Source organism: Bufo bufo, chromosome 3 (genome assembly GCF_905171765.1).
Source record: "Bufo bufo chromosome 3, aBufBuf1.1, whole genome shotgun sequence".
NCBI classification, from domain to species: Eukaryota; Metazoa; Chordata; class Amphibia; order Anura; family Bufonidae; genus Bufo; species Bufo bufo.
Window position 1 is genome coordinate 687519138 of NC_053391.1, and position 25060 is coordinate 687544197.

At 40.3% G+C, this 25060-nt stretch overlaps 1 long non-coding RNA gene across 1 annotated transcript; it reads right to left on the reverse strand.

Moving 5' to 3' along the window:
• Positions 1 to 2645: 2645 nt before the first annotated feature.
• On the reverse strand, positions 2646 to 24365 carry LOC120994212. Its single transcript, XR_005777361.1, has 3 exons — positions 24148 to 24365; positions 8198 to 8201; positions 2646 to 2658 (listed from the first exon to the last, which is right to left on the reverse strand). It is a non-coding gene; the product is annotated as an uncharacterized LOC120994212 (long non-coding RNA).
• Between the last annotated feature and the right edge of the window lie 695 nt (positions 24366 to 25060).

Sequence of the window (25060 nt, forward strand, 5' to 3'; positions counted from 1 at the left end):
CATGCAAGCTGCCCATGCCACACGCATTCATGCAACCCCATACCATCAGAGATGCAGGCTTCTGAACTGAGCGTTGATAACAACTTGGGTTGTCCTTGTCCTCTTTGGTCCGGATGACATGGCGTCCCAGATTTCCAAAAAGAACTTTGAATCGTGACTCGTCTGACCACAGAACAGTCTTCCATTTTGCCACACTCCATTTTAAATGATCCCTGGCCCAGTGAAAACGCCTGAGCTTGTGCTTAGAAATGGCTTCTTCTTTGCTCTGTAGAGTTTCAGCTGGCAACGGCGGATGGCACGGTGGATTGTGTTCACTGACAATGGTTTCTGGAAGTATTCCTGAGCCCATTCTGTGATTTCCTTTACACTAGCATTCCTGTTTGTGGTGCAGTGTCGTTTAAGGGCCCGGAGATCATGGGCATCCAGTATGGTTTTACGGCCTTGACCCTTACGCACAGAGATTGTTCCAGATTCTCTGAATCTTCGGATGATGTTATGCACAGTTGATGATGATAGATGCAAACTCTTTGCAATTTTTCGCTGGGTAACACCTTTCTGATATTGCTCCACTATCTTTCTGAGCAACATTGTGGGAATTGGTGATCCTCTACCCATCTTGGCTTCTGAGAGACACTGCTACTCTGAGAAGCTCTTTTTTTACCCAATCATGTTGCCAATTGACCTAATTAGTGTTAATTGGTCTTCCAGCTCTTCGTTATGCTCAAATTTACTTTTTCCAGCCTCTTATTGCTACTTGTCCCAACTTTTTGGGGATTTGTTGACACCGTGAAAATTGGAATCAACGTATTTTTCCTTTAAAATGATACATTTACTCAGATTAAACGTTTGATCTTTCATCTACGTTCTATTACAAATAAAATATTGACATTTGCCATCTCCACATCATTGCATTCAGTTTTTATTCACAATTTGTTTAGTGTCACAACTTTTTTGGAATCCGGTTTGTATATCAGAAAAACTAACTTTTTAGCTCGATAGAGCGTACTCGCACATGTCCTAATTATCAAGATATAATTTTGTTCTTGATGATTTCTAACTACTCCTGTTGTAATTTACCTGATTTATCAGACTCGCAATACAAATGAGTTTGCGTAATGTTGTTTTCTTGCTTCAGCCACTTACAGACTAATTGTAGTTCATTTTAGGACCTGCTCGTTTCTGCAACCACAGTAACATCATGGTATTAAATACCAATAGAATTACCGTAGGAACAGTACAGTCCAATATATATAGGGTATATATGGAAGCAAAAATAAAACATACAATGACTGAACATGTTCTTAAAATAATATACAATAAATATAGTGTAGAAGAATATACAGTACACATAAAGTGCAAGAATATACAGTACCAGAATATACAGTACATATAGAGTACCAGAATATACAGTACATATAGAGTACAAGAATATACAGTAAATATAGTGTAGAAGAATATACAGTACATATAGAGTGCAAGAATGTACAGTACATATAGAGTACCAGAATATACAGTACATGAAGGATATTTATTCATTTATTTTTATTAATCTTTATTATGCAAGAGTTACCCTCCTATGTGATTAGTATCATGACAAGAAAAGTAGTCAAAATGGCCTAAATCTTTGATATGGCATCCATGACACCAAAAAAATTAAATTCACATGAAACTTGATACACACACAGTGAAAAAGTTTTAGGCTGCAAAGTAAGAAAGCTTCCAGAAATAGAAGTGTTAATACTTTATTTTTTATCAGTTAACAAAATGTAAAGTGAATGAACAAAAGAGAAATTTAAATCCAATCAATATTTGGTTATAACCCTTTACCTTCAGCACCAGGTCTTATACATGTAGGTGAATATGCACACAGTTTTTCGAAGGAGATCGGTAGGGAAGCTGTTCCAAACATCTTGGAAAACTGCAATATCCCAGCTAGGGTAATTGTTTGGTTTATAATGCTACTGTGATGTTTTACCTATGTCATACACTGTTACACCAGCAGATGGCGTATGAGTGGCACTGGGAATGGAGCTAACCACTCTGTTCAACCCCTCTTGATGGGAGTGAGACTGGTTCTACTTCCTGCCAAGATGGAGAGCTAGCTAGGCTAGTGAGGAGACCATGAGCATGTCCATCATCTCTTGTTCCATTGGGCCTTAGGCCCAGAAAACCAGCTTGTCTGTGAGGAACACTGCTCCAGAGAGATAGGAAGGTCCAAAGGCTGAGGAAATAAATCAAAGCTATGGCTTTGCAGACACCAGAGTAACCAGCAGTCACGGCGCTGTAAAGTGAGGGGATAACAAGTTAAGACACCCACCACCAGAGTTCAGAACAGGGAAACCCAAAATCCTGCATTACGTAGGGGAGTCAGGAGAGACTTTGTCAGCTAGCATATTCTAAGTGCCATCAATTTCCTATCTAACCAGCCAACATACAGTACCTCATATTCTGGTGACGGAAACTGCACCTTGTACTTAGTATTGCTGGATGTACTGCAAGTTATTCTTTGCATTCACTAAAGAAAGCCATTTGATGTTTTCTTCCATCTGCCAGATTCCTTCACACCACCATTTTACTGCACAGAATCCCAGGGAGCAACAGCTTGAGGGAGTACACCATGACACAACAGCTCATCAGAGCCACTACCACTCTCATCCCCTGTACCGGCTCCGCAGGGGCTCGCTGCAGAACTAACCACATGTAGGTTTGCTCAAATCCTTTTGCACTTCATATAATCCCAGACAGACTTGATGATGTTCAGATGAGGTCTCCAGGATGCCTTGTGCTTCTGTACACTGACGACATTGGATGTATGCTTGGTGTCATTGTCCTGCTGCTGAATAAATGTAAACTTGAACTAACATTTCTCTTTTGTTACTTTCAGCATTTTTTCCACATCTGCCTAAAACCTCTATACAGTGCTGTACAGTACAAGGGTATAAAGTAAATGCAAGAAGGAAAGGAAAGGACCTAATGAGGTCTACCCGCTTACATTTTCATCATCAGGACAAGGAAAGTAGTCAAAATTGCTTAACTCTTCAAAGGTATGATATCCACTAATCAACCACATGAAAGGTAATACATACAGTGGCTATAAAAAGTCTACACACCCCTGTTTAAATGTCAGGTTTCTGTGCTGTAAAAAAAAATGAGACAAAGATAAATAATTTTAGAACTTTTTCCACCTTTAATGTGACCTATAAACTGTACCACTCAATTGAAAAACAAACTTAAATCTTTTAGGTGGAGGAAAAAAAAACAAAAAACAAAAAAAAAATAATGTGATTGCATAAGTGTGCACACCCTCTTGTAACTGGGGATGTAGCTGTGTTCAGAATTAAGCAATCACATTCTAAATCCTGTTAAATAGGAGTCAGCATACACCGGTCATCATTTAAAGTGCCTCTGATTAAACCCAAATAAAGTTCAGCTGCTCTAGTTGGTCTTTCTTGAAATTTTCTTAGTCGCATCCCACAGCAGAAGCCATGGTCCACAGAGAGCTTTCCAAGCATCAGAGGGATCTCATTGTTAGAAGGTATCAGTCAGGAGAAGGGGACAAAAGAATTTCCAAGGCATTAGATCTACCATGGAACACAGTGAAGACAGTCATCATCAAGTGGAGAAGATATGGCACAACAGTGACTTTACCAAGAACTGGACGTCCCTCTAAAACTAATGAAAAGACAAGAAAACTGGTCTGGGAGGCTACCAAGAGGCCTACAGCAACATTAAAGGAGCTGCATAAATATCTGGCAAGTACTGGCTGTGTGGTACGTGTGACAATAATCTCCCGTATTCTTCATATGTCTGGGCTATGGGGTAGAGTGACAAGATGAAAGCCTTTTCTTACGAAGAAAAACATCCAAGCCAGGCTACATTTTGCAAAAACACATCTGAAGTCTCCCAAAAGCATGTGGGAAAAGGTGTTATGGTCTGATGAAGCCAAGGTTGAACTTTTTGGCCACAATTCCAAAAGATATATCTGGCGCAAAAACAACACTGCACATCACCAAAAGAACACCATACCCACAGTGAAGAATGGTGGTGGCAGCATCATGCTTTGGGGATGTTTTTCTTCAGCTGGAACTGGGGCCTTAGTTAAGCTAGAGGGAATTATGAACATTTCCAAATACCAGTCAATATTGGCACAAAACCTTCAGGCTTCTGCTAAAAAGCTGAAGATGAAGAGGAACTTCATCTTTCAGCATGACAACGACCCAAAGCATACATCCAAATCAACCAAGGAATGGCTTCACCATAGAAGATTAAAGTTTCGGAATGGCCCAGCCAGAGCCCAGACCTGAATCCGATTGACAATCTGTGGGGTGATCTGAAGAGGTCTGTGCACATGAGATGCCCTTGCAATCAGATTTGGAGTGTTTTTGCCCAGAAGAGTGGGCAAATCTTGCCAAGTCAAAATGTGCCATGCTGATTTATACCCAAAAAGACTGAGTGCTGTAAAAAAATCAAAAGGTGTTTCAACAAAGTATTAGTTTAAGGATGTGCACACTTATGCAACCATATTATTTTATTTTTATATTTTTTCTTCCCTCTACCTAAAATATTTCAGTTTATTTTTCAATTGATTCATACAGTTTATAGGTCACATTAAAGGAGGAAAAAGTTCTAAATTTATTTATCTTTGTCTCATTTTTTTACATCACAGAAACCTGACATTTTAACAGGGGTGTGTAGACTTTTTATATCCACTGTATACACATAAAACACTTCTGATCATCTGCAGACCTTCCCCTCATTTTTACCAAAAAAGCTAGAAAAGAAATGTGGCAAAAATCTTTTCATATGTTTTCTCAATGCTTCATCACGGATTCCATAGATAATGGGACTGAGGAATCTTGGCAAGCAAGTAAACGCAAAAAAATTTGCAATGGGCAAAAGTTCTGATTTTTTAATCAGTAAGGACTCTGTCAATGTAGACAATAAGGAAGCCATGCTCAAGAGTAGTTGAAATGCATGGAGTATGACAGTTTTACCAGCCTTGGAAGCAGAAGATGATTGAGAGCTTATTCTATGAGCAACCAGCACAATCTTAACATAAGTGACTAGAATGACAATTCCTACCAAAATGAAGCATAAGATAAGATTGATGGACAATATAATATTCTGGATTGGGTTTACTATGAGCAGATTAGGCCTACATATAATATAACGACTGAATATATTTGTCTTTGAAGAGAGCATGACATATAGTTCAACTACATATGATATGGACAAAAAGAAACATATCATGGTGAAGGTCACATAAGCTCTATAAGCAGTGCAGAGCTCCACATGTCGTAGTGGGTGACAAATAGCCACGTATTGTTCTAGAGCCATGGCTGCCAGGTTGTAGGGGGTAACTCTAAAAGCCACTGAAGAAAGGGTGTACAAGACGTAACATAGAGGTACAGGAACATATAATTCATAGACTGAATTAAGCATCAAAGAAAACCCCAAGAAGAGAAAGAATGTATCATTCATAAGCATGTAGACGAAGAGGACATATCGAGTCGTGATAAAAACATTTAATATCATTGTGATAAAGTAGGTGAAGAAACCGATGCCCACTGTGAGTAGAAGTATTAAAGTCAACTTTGTGTACACTATGAGCTTGCTGGAAGGGATGGACACTTGGGTCATGTTGCTTTGGAGTATCGATGAGTTATCCATTATTGGTGTTCTTTTCTTCAAGGATTTTGGTGCTTCAGTATTCAAAAAGCAAACAAAGAAGCAGAATATGTCAAAATATTTTCAAAACAGTTTACAAAATTAGACTAGATAATACACTGCCTGTCCCAACAAAAAGTCGCCACCTGGATTTAACTAAGCAAATAGTTCTGAGCCTCCTATTGGATAATTACTGCATGGGCGATCTTTCAGCTGGCAATAAGTTATTTAACCCCAACTATTGCAATGAGTTGCTTCTCATTTCTTAAACAACCATGTCGAAAGACACATCTCGTGGCCGTGGAAAAGATGTTAGTGTGTTTGAGAAGGGTAAAATCATTGGCATGCATCAAGCAGAGAAAACATCCAAGGAGATTGCAGAAACTACTAAAATTGGGTTAAGAACTATCCAACGCATTATTAAAACTGGAAGGATAGTGGGGACTAGAGATGGCCTTGCAGTTCGCCCAGCGGTCGTTTCGCGGTGAACTTTGCTAGTTCGCGATTCAACGAACGGACGAACATATGGCAATGTTCGCGCGTGTTGTTCGCGTATTGCGCGCTGCGCGTACTGCGCGAAATGGCGTGGCCTACTTTTGCTAACTGTATGCTGAGCTTAGACTGGAGAAAATGGTTGGAAGCAAGTATAGTGAACTTGAGGATAAACTTCTGATAACTGTAAGTAAGTTTTTGATAAAATTTCCCATGCATGGCAGATTAATAGATTGCCTTATATGCAGATATAATGTTTGTGATTGTTGCGAACTTGCAACACATACAACTTTACATTTTTTCAGGTCTGACTCTACATGCTATTACTGATTGGTGCACTAAGTATTGTTGTGACATCACAGATTCACAGCACTATGTCTGTAGCATGTATGTATGGACAGCAGAGAAATATCAATCATATGCACATTGCATTTTCCTGCCACACACTATATACCATTCACACAGTATATAGATTAGAGTTTGTGTCCTGTTGGTCAGGAGAAGGGTGCACCACGGGGAGGCGAACCAGCTGTACACCCTATACCATACCGTCACTTCACTAGACAGGAACATCTCTTCTCAGCTGGACAAGTGGACGATATCCGATTGCTCAGACCCCACACACATACAATTGCTATCCAATCCGATCTTATAACGATAACATTACATCTAATATTTCACCTTCAAAGACTTAAATATTTTTTGCTGTGTTGTTGAGGACATCATTTTCAATCCTTGAATTTCAATAATTTGGGATTATATACTTGCATCTTTATCCAGAAGCACATGTTGGAGCGGGGATACTATAGGACCGGACTCCAAGAGGAAAAACTAAAGAATGTGGAGGGCATACAGAAGGAGCTATGGAGAGAGTATAAGGCCCAACATACATATACGTCCATAATCATGCATTGGTCCGACTTGAAGTGAAGGCGCGTCAGGTGGATCACTCGGATCCGTGACTGCAAATGCCCAGGTACAATGCTTATATTACTTTTGTATCTCTCGCCAACACTCTGTAATGTATATATACAGTTATGCAAATAAGTATTTCATCCCTTTACAAATGATTACTTATTAACTGATGTGACACGTAGCAAATCAGCCGTTAAATCATACATCTGCACCTAGTTGTGAGTGTATATATAAATATTTATACACACATGGAGGTACAGATGTATGATGTAACCGGTTGTTTTTGATGAGGGGACAACACAAAGTAAAGTAATAGAAAACAACAACACTGGACACTAACTCTGTAATCAACATAAAAACCATTAACTAACCAAATAAATACCATAATATTCTACTTAACTATCAGTAACTAACCAACTATATAATTAGCATAAATATCATTAACAAACAAATTGATATGTAAATCGGCAGTGCTTAAACAAATACTACACACAATGCACTAATTGCTGTTTAGTCTATATTTTTTTTTTTTCTAACAGTACACTGCTGAACAAGATGCAGCAGGAGAAGAAAAAAAACATGCAGGAGATCCAGGAGCAGCAGCGGCAGCTGGAAAATAAGGTGAAGGAGATCCATGCGCAGCAGCGGAAGCTTGCACTGAAGGTGCAGCAGTTTGATGCACTGCAACTAAATCAGATGCAGGAGTTGTGCGACTTGGATGAGCTACTTAAAAAGTTGATATAGAGCCATGTTTGGCTCCAACTGTTGAATAAAAAGTTTTTGCAGTTAAAATGTGTGCGTACTTTTTTAATACTGTTATGTTTTCATGTTATTTTAACAATAGGGTTGCAGTAAGGCCCATTTAGTCCATGGCAAACTCACCATGATCAGGACAGACAGCAGCATCAGCGGGTAATGGTAACGGTGGAGTATAAGGCCTACACATAACTCAGTAGGATCAGAACAGACAGCAGCAGGTAAAGGTAATGGTGTAGTATCAAACCTACACATAACTCAGCATGATCAGGACAGACAGCAGCAGGTTCTTTGTTTACAGCAGGAATGTGTTCCCAGGAATGGGCCCCCACCAGACCGGGGCAAAACACCACAAATAAACTTAGACACCTCTGAGAGAAGCAGGTTTTTCGTCTAGAGTGGGAATGTACTCCCATGCATACTAAATGCAATATTTTCCATTGAAATAGTTTTTTTCTAAGGTGTTTTAACTTTGTAGAGCCCACAATAAATTTGTACAAATTTAGCTCCACACACCGCCCGCATCGGTCTGCTCTCATTTTCCATATTGGGCACATTGAGTCTGGAGCAGAACACTGCGGTAACGCAGCCTGCCATGCCGTATGCTGATTGTTCCAAGCCAGACGGCAGCAGGACTGGCGGGGTTTAGCACTGCAGCGGCTCTCTTATACTCCTTTTGTCTTTCGTTTTCGGGATCCTTGGAGTTGTCTATGGCTGGGGGGAGGAGACCGAGGACAACATTCTCCTGGGCGATGAGTAGGAGCCAGGGCGCTCCACCGCTTCCAATTTAGTGCAAATGGGGGCCTTCATGCTCCAGTGTTTGAAGAGGGACCCCTGTATAAAAATCAAAAAGGGCAAGGACCAGTACTGGGTGGCAACGTACTTAGACCCCTGGATCAAACACAAAATGGCGGACATTTTACCACCAGCCACATAATCGCAAATTATTTTCTGTCAGGTGAATGCCTAATTTTTGGGGCCTGTACTCCCGTCCTGTGGCCGATAATAAAACATTTCTTGGCTCCAGCAGGACACATTTTTGCTAGTTTCCCTTTAAGACGCATAAAAATGCCCCATGATTAAAATACATATTTTTTGTTGTGGGACTATTTGTGCACTAAGTATTTGGTGACTGCAAATCTGACCTGAAGGTTTTTCAGGTTCACCTGCCATTAAAGTGAATGGGGTTCGCCGCAAACTTGTGGTTTGCGAACATTTGATCGCGTTTGCGCGATCGCGTTCGCGAACCGCCCCGGCCGATGTTAGTCTATCACTAGTGGGGACCCATCGTATTCGAGGAAGAAATGTGGCAGGAAAAAAATCCTGAATGATTGTGATCGGCAATCACTTAAATGTTTGGTGAAATGAAATCGAAGAAAAACAACAGTAGAATTCAGGGCTGTGTTTAATAGTGAAAGTAAGAGCATTTTCACATGCACAATGCGAAGGGAACTCAAGGGATTTAGACTGAACAGTTGTGTAGCCGTATCCTGTGTTTGGAGCATCCATAAGGCCTGTATCACACGTTCCCTATTTTGCATCAGGATATGCTCATGATTTGGAAACCAAAAGCAGGAGTGGGTAAAACACATGCAAATACTCCAATTGCATGTCATCTCTGTTTTGGATCCACTCCTGTTTTTTTTGGCCTTACCAATACTGATGGATTACTGAGCAAATGCTGACCATGTGAAGGCGGACAGGATAATTTTTTTGGGGGTTGTTCCTGTGACAGATAAAAAGAAGGGAAAGATAAACAATGATGTCAACACAAACTTACTGCTGACACCCTCTTCACTCTGTCATGGGGCCACCACTTGTATCAGCGTGTAACAGAACAGGTTGTTCTATAGAAATCTATGTGGAATCAGCTGAAGGTCTGATGGTCTTTCACTCTATAGTACAATATTGGGCCACTGCATGGTTCTTTATACCTGACGCTAACATTGACCTGTAAGGCTTAATTCACACTTGAGTTATTTGGTCAGTATTGATCCCATAACTGACTAAATAAATGAAGTGTGAGCTGATTCTAAGAGTGATGCCTGTCATCTGCGTGTCATAATGATTCACAGTAATGTAACTACCACAGCAGACTCCCTATGTGTGTTTCTGCAAGGTACAGTGTTCTACACCACTATACAGGCACAGTATTCTCCACCACTATACAGGCACAGTGTTCTACACCACTATACAGGCACAGTGTTCTACACCACTATACAGGCACAGTGTTCTACACCACTATACAGGCACAGTGTTCTACACCACTATACAGGCACAGTGTTCTACACCCCTATACAGGCACAGTGTTCTACACCCCTATACAGGCACAGTGTTCTACACCCCTATACAGGCACAGTGTTCTACACCACTATACAGGCACAGTGTTCTACACCACTATACAGGCACAGTGTTCTACACCACTATACAGGCACAGTGTTCTACACCACTATACAGGCACAGTGCTCTACACCACTATACAGGCACATTGCTCTACACCACTATACAGGCTCTCTGCAGCCAGGAAATAGCTGATTTTTAATGTGCTTCATCACCATTTTTATATTTTTATTCAGCGTAGTGCCTGAATTGAATTTTTGAAAACTTCACTCATCTCTAACAGCATCCAATAAACTCACAATAGGTATTGAAATGGCAGAAATAAATGACATCCCCTGATCCTCACATATTCTACAAGCAACTTCACCTACAGGTTAGAAGATAGGTGGATGACTACTGCTGTGGAAAGCTCTACAAGAACAATGTTTAATCTGTCCTTACGTGGTTCTGATGTATCATCATCTGACATTATAGAAAGCATCGGACTGGGATGAAGTACAAAGGAGAGCACAAATATACCTCTCTCTGGTACTACATTTCTTTGCCTACTGTATTTCTCATGGTTATGTTTTTACCTATTGAAGTCAGTAAGTGGTAATACTAATATAATACTGAATGCAACATGAAAGCTGAGCTGTCATTGGTTCCACAGGTTTCCAGCATTTCATAGATCTCCCTTGTAACATAGTAACATAGTAACATAGTATATAAGGCCGAAAAAAGACATTTGTCCATCCAGTTCGGCCTGTTATCCTGCAAGTTGATCCAGAGGAAGGCAAAAAAACCCTGTGAGGTAGAAGCCAATTTTCCTCACTTTAGGGGAATAAAAAATTCCTTCCCGACTCCAATCATGCAATCAGAATAACTCCCTGGATCAACGACCCCTCTCTAGTAGCTATAGCCTGTAATATTATTACACTACAGAAATACATCCAGGCCCCTCTTGAATTCCTTTATTGTACTCACCATCACCACCTCCTCAGGCAGAGAGCTCCATAGTCTCACTGCTCTTACCGTAAAGAATCCTCTTCTATGTCTGTGTACAAACCTTCTTTCCTCCAGACGCAGAGGATGTCCCCTCGTCACAGTCACAGTCCTGGGGATAAATAGATGATGGGAGAGATCTCTGTACTGACCCCTGATATATTTATACATAGTAATTAGATCTCCCCTCAGTAGTCTTTTTTCTAACGTGAATAACCCTAATTTTGATAATCTTTCAGGGTACTGTAGTTGCCCCATTCCAGTTATTACTTTAGTTGCCCTCCTCTGGACCCTCTCCAGCTCTGCTATGTCTGCCTTGTTCACTGGAGCCCAGAACTGTACACAGTACTCCATGTGTGGTCTGACTAATGATTTGTAAAGTAGTAGGAATATGTTCTCATCACGGGCATCTATGCCCCTTCTGATGCAACCCATTATCTTATTGGCCTTGGCAGCAGCTGCCTGACACTGTTTTTTGCAGCTTAGTTTGCTGTTTATTAAAATTCCTAGATCCTTTTCCATGTCAGTATTACCGAGTGTTTTACCATTTAGTATGTACGGGTGACTTGCATTATTTCTTCCCATGTGCATAACCTTACATTTGTCAGTGTTAAACCTCATCTGCCACTTATCTGCCCAAGCCTCTAATCTATCCAGACCCCTCTGTAGTTGTATACTGTCCTCTGTAGTATATATACAGTATACTGTCCTCTGTAGTATATATATATATACAGTATACTGTCCTCTGTAGTATATATACAGTATACTATCCTCTGTAGTATATATACAGTATACTGTCCTCTTCAGTGTTAATTACTTTACACAGTTTAGTGTCATCTGCGAAAATTGATACTTTACTATGCAAGCCTTCTACAAGATCATTAATAAATATATTGAAGAGAATAGGGCCCAATACTGACCCCTGAGGTACCCCACTAGTGACAGTGACCCAATCTGAGTATGTACCGTTAATAACCACCCTCTGTTTTCTATCATTGAGCCAGTTACTTACCCACATACAGACGTTTTCTCCCAGTCCGAGCATTCTCATTTTATATACTAACCTTTTATGTGGTACAGTGTCAAATGCTTTGGAGAAGTCCAGATATACGACATCCATTGATTCGCCGCTGTCAAGTCTAGAACTTACCTCCTCATAGAAACTGATTAAATTAGTTTGGCATGACCGATCCCTCACGAAGCCATGCTGATATGGCGTTATTTGCTTATTTCCGTTAAGATGTTCTAAGATAGCATGTCTCAGAAAACCTTCAAACAGTTTACCCACAACAGATGTTAAACTTACCGGCCTATAGTTCCCAGGCTCTGTTTTTGGACCCTTTTTGAATATTGGCACCACATTTGCCATGCACCAATCCTGTGGGACATTCCCTGTCAGTATAGAGTCCGCAAATATCAGAAATAAGGGTCTGGCTATGACATTACTTAATTCCCTTAGGATACGGGGGTGTATGCCATCCGGTCCTGGCGATTTGTCTATTTTGATCTTTTTAAGTCGCTGTTGTACTTCTTCCTGGGTCAGACAGGACACTTTTAATGGGGAATTTATTTCAACATTCAGCATTTTATCAGACAGTTTATATTCCTCAGTGAATACACTTGAGAAAAAAATATTTAACAGCTTTGCTTTCTCCTCGTCGCTCTCTGCGACTCCCCCCTCATTACTCTTTAAAGGGCCGACACCTTCAGATTTATACTTTTTAACATTTATATAATTGAAGAACATTTTAGGGTTAGTTTTACTCTCTTTGGCAATTAATCTCTCGGTCTCTAGTTTGGCCGCTTTTATTTGTTTTTTACATGTTCTGTTTTTTTCCTTATAGTTTTTCAGTGCTTCCGTGCCACCCTCATGTTTTAGTGTTTTATATGCTTTCTTTTTGTCATTTATTGCTTTCTTGACAGTTCTGTTTATCCACATTGGTTTCTTTTTGTTCCTTAATCTTTTATTCCCATACGGTATGTACCTCTCACAATGAGATTTTAGGATGTTTTTAAAGATATCCCATTTTGTGGCTGTATTTTTATTTTTGAGGACTTTTTCCCAGTTAGTTAGGCCTATGGCCTCTCTTAGTTTTTGAAGTTTGGTATTTTTGTTCCTCCCTGTAGAAACGCTCTTTTGAATGATAATTGGAAGGTTATTACTTTATGGTCACTATTTCCCAGGTGTCCCCCAACCTGCACGTCTGTTGTTCTGTTAGGTCTATTGGTTAATACTAAGTCCAGTATGGCCGTCCCTCTAGTCGGGTCCTGAACCAGTTGGGAGAGGTAATTGTCTTTAGTTATTGCCAAGAATCTGTTTCCTTTATGAGATATACAAGTTTCCGTTTCCCAGTCTATATCTGGGTAGTTGAAGTCCCCCATAATAACCACCTCATTATGATTTTCCGCCTTGTCTATCTCATTTAGTAGTAGATTTTCTGTGGACTCTGGTATATTAGGTGGTTTATAGTAAACTCCTATTAGTAATTTATTGTTGTTTTTAGCTCCATGTATCTCTACCCACAGTGACTCCACACGTTCATGTCCCTCACTTTTATCTTCACGGAATGTGGGCTTTAGACAGGACTTTACATAAAGACATATAGCTATCATCCAGCCATGTCTCAGTTATTCCCACTATGTCATAGTCCTCCTCACACATCACTAATTCCAGTTCACCAGTTTTATTAGTCAGGCTTCTGGCATTAGTATACATACATTTGAGAGGTTTATGTATATTTTTTACCCTACACCTTTCCTTCTGAACTGTTCTAGTCCCTCCTTCCATTCCTCCCCCAGTCCCACTACCTTGCCCCCGGTCTCTATCTGCACTATCTTCCCCTTCTATAGTGTAATTACCCTCCCCCCCAGTCCCTAGTTTAAACACTCCTCCAACCTTCTAGCCATCTTCTTCCCCAAAACAGCTGCCCCTTCCCCATTGAGGTGCAGCCCGTCCCTACGATAGAGCCTGCAACCGACAGAGAAGTCGGCCCAGTTCTCCAGGAACCCAAACCCCTCCATCCTACACCAGTTCTTGAGCCACTTGTTAATTTCCCTAATCTCCCGCTGCCTTTCTAGTGTGGCCCGTGGTACAGGTAGTATTTTGGAAAATACTACCTTTGAGGTCCTTGCCCTAAGCTTTTGACCTAAATCCCTGAAATCATTTTTAAGGACTCTCCACCTACCCCTAACTTTGTCATTGGTTCCGATATGGACCATGACCGCTGGATCTTCTCCAGCCCCTCCCAGTAATCTGTCAACCCGATCCGCGATGTGTTGAACTCTAGCGCCAGGAAGACAGCACACTGTTCGGCGATCACGGTCTTTGTAACAGATTTCCCTATCTGTCCCCCTAATAATTGAGTCCCCCACTACCAGCACCTGTCTGGCCTGCCCTGCTCTCCTGGTCCCCTGCTTACCGGAGCTGACATTCCCCTGACTGGCAGAGGAAGTGTCCGGCTGCGGCAGTGCCGTCCCTGGACTGATATGCCCCTCATCTGCCAAACGTGCAAACTTGTTGGGGTGTGTCAGATCAGGGCTAGCCTCCCTGGCACTCTTCGCTCTACCCTGCTTTCTAACTGTTACCCAGCTAGCTACCTCACTTTCCTCAGCCTCCTCTCTGTCACCCTCCCCCTCATCTACCCCAAAGAGTGCTTGCTCGGTGAGAAGCAAACTCTTTTGCAAATTGTCAATGCCTCTTAGTGTTGCAACTTGCCCGTTTAGAGACTCGATTAGCGATTCCAAACGGGTAATTTGCTCACATCTTGAACAAAGAAATACACCCTGGAACGGCTGTTCCAGGACTGCATACATCATGCAATATGTGCACTGGACTGCGTTGTCAATTGTGCAACTCATACTAAATGGGGAATGTAGTGTATAAAGTGTATAAAGTTCTTAAAATTCTATTTATTTCAATGGAATGTTATTTCATTGTATGTTTTCTTATTTTAAAAAAATGTAACAAACAATGTAAAGTAAATATTTATAGTAATAATAGTGTTAAACCAGTTTCTAAATATATTGTACTAAATTACAACAAAAAAGAGTAGAACAATAAAAATATATACAGCGGGGAAAATAAGTATTTGATACACTGGCGATTTTGCACGTTTTTCCACCTACAAAGAATGGAAAGGTCTGTAATTTTTTCAACTGTGAGAGACAGAAAACCAAAATAAAATCCTGAAAATCACATTGTATGATTTGTAAATAATTAATAATCTACCAACTAGCAGGAATTCTGACTCTCACAAACCTGTTAGTTTTTCTTTAAGAAGCCCTCCTACGCATTACCTGTATTAGGCTGCTTTCACACTGTAGTTTCGGTTTCCGTTTGTGAGATCCATTCAGGGCTCTCAGCAGCGGTCCAAAACGGATCAGTTTTGCCTTTAATGCATTCTGAATGGATAAGGATCCGGTCAAAATGCATCAGTTTGACACAGTTTGGCACAGTTTGGCTCCGTTCCGCTCTGGAGGCTGCTTGCAGCGTTTTGGTGTCCGTCTGACGAAACTGAGCCAAATGGATCCGACCTGACAGACAATGCAAGTCAATGGGGACGGATCAATTTTCACTGACACAATCTGGCACAATAGAAAACGGATCCGTCCCCCATTGACTTTCAGTGGTGTTCAAGATCAAGACGGATCCGTTTTGGCTATGTTAAAGATAATACAAACGTCCGTTCTGAACGGATGCATGCGGTTGGGTTTGTGGAGATCCATGACGGATCTGCACCAAACGCGAGTGTGAAAGTAGCCTTAATCTGATATATTGACTACGGGGGATATTAATTAACCTTATAGGTAAATGGCAACTGTCCAAAGAAATAAAGCTATTGTTATCAGTAGATTTCTAAAATGTTTTTGTATATATTTGACCTTCTTTAATAAAAATTGTTAGATCCAAAAAATGTATTTCAGTTTTGCATGAATTGTAAATAAAAATCCTTTTTATTTGCATCCTTTAAAAATTCTTGAAGTGAATCCTCCCCTCTTTTCCAAATAAAAATAATGTCATAACAAAATATTTTCCAGAGGACCAGGGTCACACATAATGTTCCTTCTGAGTAGATGGCAAGCTCCTCCCTTCTACCCACATATAAATTAGCAAAACTTGGTGCGAATCTAGTCACCATCGCGGTCCCCCACGTCTAAAACAATTCTTATATTTAAATAAATTGTGATCTCCTATGTATTGGATTTGTTCATTAGGCAGTTTATTATCCTTTCTCAAAAATAATTCTGCTGCTTCTTTTCCTTTTGTATTTTTCTATTATAGTATATAGGGAAGTTACATCAAGAGTCCATAGGATGTAGTCCTCCTCCCCAAATCTGTAAAATATGTTTAGTATCTTTCAGATAAGCTGGGAGTTTTTGTACACATCCCTGTAGGAGGACATCCACATATTTGGATACATTTGAAGTGAGGCTTTCAGTTCCTGATATTATTGGCCTCCCTGGTGGTTTCGTCTCTGACTTACGTATTTTTGGGAGATAATAGAACATGGACGTTCTTGGATTCTGGTTATTAGTAAACCTGGCTTCATCCATCGTTATTATTCCTTTTTCTTTTCCATCTTTTACAAGTTTATTGAGTGCTCTCCTAAATTCGTATACAGGGTTAAGTGATAATCTGTAAATAATCACATGGATTCCTGATGGTACTTCTCATAATCCAAAATCACAATCCCCTCCCCCCTTCCCATTATCCTCTGGTCGGATAATAATATCATTAGTCATTTGAAGTGTTCTAAATAGAGATTAGCTAATTTTTTTAAAAATTTGATTCGCCACTTCGCTGAATTATTCGGGAAAAATTAGATTTGATCCGAATATATTTGCAGCGAATTATGTTAAAAACTGCTATTTCCAGACTGTAGAGAGTGATGTAGAACACTGTGCCTTGCAATAACACGCATAGGGAGTCTGCTCTGGTAGTGAAATAATACTGTGAGTCCGTATGACATGCAGATGACAGGTGTCGGTCTTAGAATCACTGCACACTTCACTTATTTGGGCAGTCACGGGGCCAAAACTGACCAAATAACTCAAGTATGAACTCAGCCTTATAGGCCGATGTTAGCGCCAAGAAGAAGCGCACTCCTTTTACACCGTCGTCAGCTGATTCCACATAGATGTCTACAGAACCTGTTCTATTAAATGCTTATACGAGTAGAGCCCCGGACAGAGTGGAGAGGGGGTCAGCAGTAAGTTTGTGTTGATGTCACTGATTATTTTGCCCTTTCTCTGATCCAACAGAACAATAACCCCCACAAAAAACGGATCCTGTCTGTGGAGCATCCGCCTTCACTCGGTCAGCATTTGCTCAATAATCCATCAGTATGGCTAATGCCAAAAAAACTAAAGTGGATCCAAAACAGAGATGACACGTGAATGGAATATTTGCATGTCTTCTGTGTTTTGTACCCACTCCTGCTTTTGGCTACCAAATCATAAACCAATTCTGATGGGACCATACAGGCCTTACAGCCGCTACACAGACGGGATCCGTTGTGCGTCTCATTTTTCCACCAAAATAAGTCACACAAGATTTTACCACATATAACTGCTTTCACTGCTGATTGTCTGCATGCAGGCATGTCAATCTGGGTGATCCCGCCTTCCCAGAGTTCCTTGCACCATGTCCTCAGTCCTCACATGAGTAGCCGCCATTTTTTGAAAAAAGCGGTTCGTTACCATGAAGCACGTAGAAATTCGCATTTGTTGCGAATCAAATTTTTTCGGAAATTCGAAACGAATTCCACTTCGTCAGCTTCGATTCGCTCATCTCTAGTTCAAATACCTCTTTGTTCACTTTTTGATGAATTATGAGTATCCTTTTTCTGGAACTCATTTATAGGGTTAAAACTGAATTTATTTTTCAGGTCTGTATGCATATAGGTATTTTTTCCCTCAGTATCCTCTCCTATTTGCTTCCTTTTGTTTGTTTGTTCATTTTTTTAAAAGTATTTTTTGAGGGCCAGATTGCGTGCAAATTTTTTTATGCCATGAAGGCATCAAAAGGGCAAAATCTAGAGGATGGGGAAAATTTTTAATCCTTCTGTAATAATTCCAATTGTCCCTTAGATAATATGTACAGTGAGGAACAGAAGTATTTGGACACCCTGCGATTTTGCAAGTTCTCCCACTTAGAAATCATGGAGGGGTCTGGAATTCATATTGTAGGTGCATTCCCACTCTGAGAGACATAAATTCAAACAAAAATTCAGGAAATCACATTGTATGGTTTTTAAAGAATTTATTTGTCTTCCACTGCTGAACAGAAGTATTTGAACACCTGAGAAACCGCAAGAATTCTGGCTCTCAAAGACCTGATACTGTGCCTTTAAAAAGTCCACCTCTACTCCACTCAATCTAACTTAGTAGCACCTGTCTGAGCTCTTTAAAGACCCCTGTCCACCCCACAGTCAGTCAGACGCCAACTACTACCATAGGCAAGACCAAAGAGCTGTCAAAAGACACCAGAGACAAAATGGTGGACCTCCACAAGGCTGGAAAGGGCTACGGGGCAATCGCCAAGCAGCTTGGTGAAAATAGATCCACTGTTGGAGCAATTGTTAGAAAATGGAAGAGGCTAAAGACGACTGTCAGTCTCCCTCGGACTGGGGCTCCATGCAAGATCTCACCTCGTGGGGTATCACTGATGATAAGAAAGGTGAGGAATCAGCCCAGAACTACAAGGGAGGAGCTGGTCAGTGACATGGAGAGAGATGGGACCACAGCTTCAGAGGTCACTGTCGGTAGAACACTACGCCGTCATGGTTTCAGATCATGCATTGCACGGAAGGTTCCCCGGCTCAAGTCATCACATGTCCAGGCCCGTCTGAAGTTTGCCAATGACCATCTGGATGATCCAGAGGAGGCATGGGAGAAAGTCATGTGGTCAGAGGAGACCAAAGGAGAACTTTTTGGTCTAAACTTCACTCGTCGTGTTTGGAGGAAAAAGAAGGATGAGTTGTATCCCAAGAACACCATCCCTACTGTGAAGCATGGGGGGGTAACATGCTTTGGGGGGGCTTTTATGTGAAGGGGACAGGACGACTGCACTGTATTAAGGAGAGGATGAATGGGGCCATTTATTGTGAGATTTTGAGCAACAACCTCCTTCCCTCAGTCAGAGCATTGAAGATGAGTCGTGGCTGGGTCTTCCAACATGACAACGACCCGAAGCACACCGCCAGGATATCCAAGGAGCGGCTCCGGAAGAAGCATATCAAGGTTCTGGAGTGGCCTAGCCAGTCTCCAGACCTAAACCCAATATAACATCTTTGGAGGTTGCTCAGCGACAGCCCCGAACCCTGACAGATCTAGAGGAGATCTGTGTAGAGGAGTGGGACAAAATCCCTGCTGCAGTGTGTGCAAACCTGGTCAAGAACTACAGGAAACGTTTGACCTCTGCAATTGCAAACAAAGGCTTCTGTACCAAATATTAACATGGATTTTCTCAGGTGTTCAAATACTTATGTTCAGCAGATGCAAGACAAATACATTCTTTAAAAATCATACAATGTGATTTCCTGATTATTATTTTTTTATCCTGTCTCTCGGAGTGGGAATGCACCTACAATGTGAATGTCAGACCCCTCCATGATTTCTATGGGGGAGAACTTGCAAAACTGCAGGGTGTTCAAATACTTCTGTTCCTCACTGTATGTACTCAAATTATATATTTTTTTGTCCCATTGCTTTGACTTTATTTTTTGATATTTTGCTTCCCCTTTTTTCCCCTCTTTGTTCTTTTCTTGAGGGACTTGCCTGAAAAAAATCCTTTTTGACAGTTTTTCTAATCTTATTATTGCTTGTATTATCAGTTTTTGAAGTTGTGTTTTTTCGTGACTTAGTTGTTCTACTTTTTATATTCTATTATATTCTAATATTATTCTCATATTCTAGGGTATTTATATATGTCTCATTATTCAATTGGTCATCCACATTTACTGTATCTAAAATTTCAAACTTGTTCTGAATGTGAATTAGTAGAGTCAGGGGCATATGACTGATAATACTGATCGATTCTTCTTGTGAAATAGAATTCTCTATAGTTGTGTTATGTGTTCTATCTTCTCCTACAAACATCACATACTATTTCATTCAATGTATTGAATCTTGATTGTTCTTCTATCCCTTCCTCCATCCTCAAACTTATGTTTCCTTTTTGTTATTATTTCCTCCTCTTTTGTTTTAATTCTACTCTTAATTGATCTGGATACTTTACTAATCTCAGGGTGATCCTTAAAAGGTTTAAGAGCATCAAATAAGTTCACAATTTCTCGAATGATCTTAATTAGTCCATTTCTCCTTTTTTCAATGATGAATAATATTGTCCTTTTTGAAAAATCATGAAATAATTATTTCCATTCCTTCAAAGTGTCCATGACCCCTACATCCCCTGCCAGTGTCTTATATACTTTTAATCCTTTCGGTATAATGTCACATTCTAGATATTTTTCCAGAGATGCCGCTTCCCAAAGGTCTCTTATCTCTGTAATTAATAATCTCTAATTTTTTCATGTTATCAGGGCCTGTATCTTTTTATTCATATTGTCTAAATGGTCCGATATTACTCTGTTAGGTAAATTAAAAAAAGGATTGAAGAAATCTAATTCTATCTTTACAATCCACCCATAGATCACTCATTATGATTCAGGGGTGCATTACTTCAATATGATTATCCAGCGGCTTGATGCCTGGTGTAAATGGAGCATACAAATAAAAAGGATTTTTATTTACAATTCACGCCTAGTTTTGGCAAAACTGAAATACATTTTTGTGTCTAACTATTTTTATTAAAATATACACAAAAATATTAACTTACTGATAGCAAAAGTTTTATTTCTATGGATAGTTGCCCTTTACCTATATGGTTAATTAATATCCCCCGTAGTCAATATATCAGATTAAGTAAAAATTGCACCACATTGGAACTGTTTGCAGAGGAAGCGGACAAACGCCATACAAAATTTGAAGAAGGGTATAAAATAAACCAGCTAGAACAAATTAAACAAGAAGTGAAACAAATGGATCGTAGTGCCATATTGCAAAATAACACAACAACAAAAATAATAAAAAAGGGAGAAATTATGGAGGAAGGAGAAAGAATTGAAGTCCCAATACTTGCACAATATAGTGAAAAGGAGGGGACCTTTAAAAAAAATTATTATTAAACGTTTTTGGGATATATATCAAAACAAGACAAAATAATAGGAGAGAAACAATCAGAATACCCTATATATTTACTTTTTTAAAAGCACGCAATTTGGGAAACCTAGTGGCCCCATCCATGCGACCAAATAAATTAATGAATAACAAATGCAGAAATAAGACCTCAAAGAAAGCCTTTTTTCCATGTAAAATGTGCAATAATTGTCGCTATTTAGGATGTAAAGAACCCATTGCAGAAGTGAGAAATGGACAAGAAATATTTAAAATCCATAATTACCTTACATGTCATACGAAGGGGATAATATATTATATCAAATGTCCTTGCAATAAGATTTATGTGGGTAGAACAAAACGGGCCCTGAAAATAAGGATAGGAGAACATATAAAAAATATTCAGAAAGAGGATTCCAAGGATCCTCTTTTTGGGGCATAGAACAAATAAAATTTGATAAAAGAGGTGGGGACTTCATTCAACAAATGTTGGGAGGAAAAAGCAGATGGATTTACTCGCAGATGGAGTCTCGCTCCATGGGGACTGAACCAAGAGATAGAGCTATTTGCTTTTTAATAGACATATAAAAAGTAAAAGCGGGTGACAGTAAATATAATTAATGAGGAAATAGAAATGAAAATAAAATTAGCATAAAAATGTGTTCTAAATAGCAGGGATAGTTTCATTTGCATAAAGATTACACACCCATTTTTTCCATCATTACAATCCAAGTACAGTATATAGTTAGGAGTAGGGACATAGGTTTGTGATATGGAGGTTTGCGAGTGGAGAGTAAAGTGTTTCAGAAGAACAAAGCAGGCAAGGTACTATGGGAACCGGATGGCTATTTAATACCTAAGGGGGACTGTTCACACGTATCTCTGATAAAGGAATTTAAGTATTCCGAAACGCGTCGGAAGGTTTGTGCATTTCACAGGCATCGGTAGGACAGTATGACGTCACACCGCAGACTTTTCCAAGTAAATACCGGCCGGCTTTCCCTCGTGCGTGCTAGACACTGGCTGGGGCTGCACACTACTGTTCATGAAAGCAGAAGAGATACACAGCTAATTTACTGCATAATCAGCGGGACTGGAATACCTTCCTTATATTCCTGATATTTCCCTTACATTCCTGACATTTCTAATGTGTGTCGGACCAGCACAGGAATCCTCTGTTTTGTACCACTTTTGTGCGTTGTAAATCAAGCTGTATATTTTATTGGCATAATTTTGGGGTACATATGAGTTTTTGATCACTTGTTCCATCACTGTTTTTAACTGCGTGTACCAGATGCCTGTAAGGCGTACAGTTTTCATGGTAACCATCGGGGCACTGCCATCGCAGGAGCGATGGCCCAATGGAAGAGAGAGGTAGCTCCCTCCCTATTTCTAACATAATGTCCTTATGTCTATCATATCTCCTTATGTAGAGCACCTTAAACTGAAGGAGGAGTCTTATAGGCCAAGCAATTCTCGTCTGGAATTCTGGGAAGAGGGAATGCAAACAAGCTTATCACCCTGAAACAGCTGTCTACAGATGAGATGCTGGCTTAATTATTATCCAAGTCATGTCTCACGGCCTTTAAAAAGGTCAAACATTGACTGATAGGATAGACACATCTGATAGTATTAGAGGCAGTGCTTGATAAGAGCTCATGTACATACTCTATTTCTGTCGTTAAAAAACTGAACTTCTTGATACCTTAACCTGATACCTCTTTCTCAGTGGGTATAGGATTCAATTTAAACTGCTCATTCTCACTCACAAAGCCCTCCACAGTGCTGCAATCCTACATCTCTTCCCTCATCTCTGTCTACCACTTCACCCATTTTCTATGCTCGGCAAATGATTTAAAACTAATATCCATCATAATCTGAATCTCTCACACTGTTCTCCAAGAATTCTTCCAAGCTGCACCAGTTCTCTGGAATGCCCAAGGAATAAGGTTAAATCACAAAATGAAAAGCTTTAGGCATTCCCTCAAAACACATCTTTTTAAGTTGGCCTATCACAGTGATGGCTAACCTTGGCACTCCAGCTTTGGTAAGACTACGACTCCCAAGATGCCCCCCTTGCTTGGCTGCTCTCAGAACTCTATAGAAATAAATGGAGCGCGCTGGGAGTCGTAGTTTCACCACAGCTGGAGTGCTGAGGTTAGAATTAGAATTAACTGGCCTATCACATCCCCTAATATAACTCTTCCCCATTCAACCCCCCCTTTGATCATCGTTGATCATCATTCTTCTGAGCCTTATCCATCATCAAACACTCTTCACCACACCCCATGCACTCAGAAGCACTACAGATATCGGCTGCCCTATTTTGTTAAGATGGCTGGACCATTGCACAAAACAAGCACTTGTTACCTTCTGTCACCCCTGTCACCTCATAGACTGTAAGCTCTTGCAAGCAGGGAACTCATCCCTCTTGTTTTCATTATTGACTTTCTTTGTTGCTATGTAATGTATGATTTTGTTTGTACATAAATCCCCTGTAAAGTGCTGTGATGCTATATCAATAAAGATTACATATTATTATGATATATAGCAACGCTATCATATAAGGGTTTCACATAGCGGAGCTCCTCTAGGATCTAGCTCCTCCAGGATGTCTGTAGGTCCTAATAGTCTGTATGGACAGGGGTTGTCCTCAGTAAACATCTCCTTCCTCTAATCTCTATTTATGACCAGATACAGATAACTTTGTAGAGTATTTGATAAGTGCCATGTACTGCTAAGGAGCATTCAGTGTAATAGGACCACGCTATGTGGAGGTCTAGGCTTCCTCTATCTATATTACTATATTAACATGACCACGGTGTTTATCCCAGCCCTAACTCATCTCTTCAACCTATTACTAACCTCTGGTGTATTCCCCTCTGCTTTTAAACATGCTACCATTACACCCATCTTTAAAAAGCCTTTACTTGACCCATCTGCTTTGTCCAGTTATCGTACCATATCACTACTTCCATTTGCCTCAAAGCTACTTGAGCAACATGTCCATTCTGAACTGTCCTCTCACCTCTCCTCCTGCTTCCTCTTTGACTGCCTACAATCTGGCTTCTGACCCCACCACTCAACTGAGACTGCCCTTACCAAAGTCACCAATGACCTACTAACAGCCAAAAACAGAAAAAAATAATCTGTCCTGCTTTTCCTTGACCTGTCCTCTGCCTTTGACACTGTCGACCACTCCCTTCTATTACAAACTCTCTCATCTCTTGGCATCACTGACCTGGCCCTCTCCTGGATCACATCATACCACAGAGACCGGACATTTAGCGTTTCCCACTTTCACCACCTCCTTGTCTCATTCCCTCTCTGTTGGTGTCCCACAAGGTTCTGTCCTAGGAGCCCTGCTCTTCTCTATCTACACTTTTGGCCTGGGACAGCTCATAAAGTCCAATGGCTTTCAGTATCACTTTTATGCTGACGACACACAAATCTACCACTCTGGCCCAGACATCACCACCCTATTATCCAGAATCCCACAATGCCTATATTCCATATCCTCCTTCTCCTCTCGCTTTCTAAAACTTAACATGGATAAAACAGAATTCATCATCTTTCCCCCATCCTGCTTAACCCCTCCAACAGACATATCTATCTATCTATCTATCTATCTATCTATCTATCTATCTATCACAATCAATGGCTGCACACTCTCCCCAGTCAACCAAGTCCGCTGCCTTGGAGTGACCTTGGATTCTGCCCTTTTCTCCCA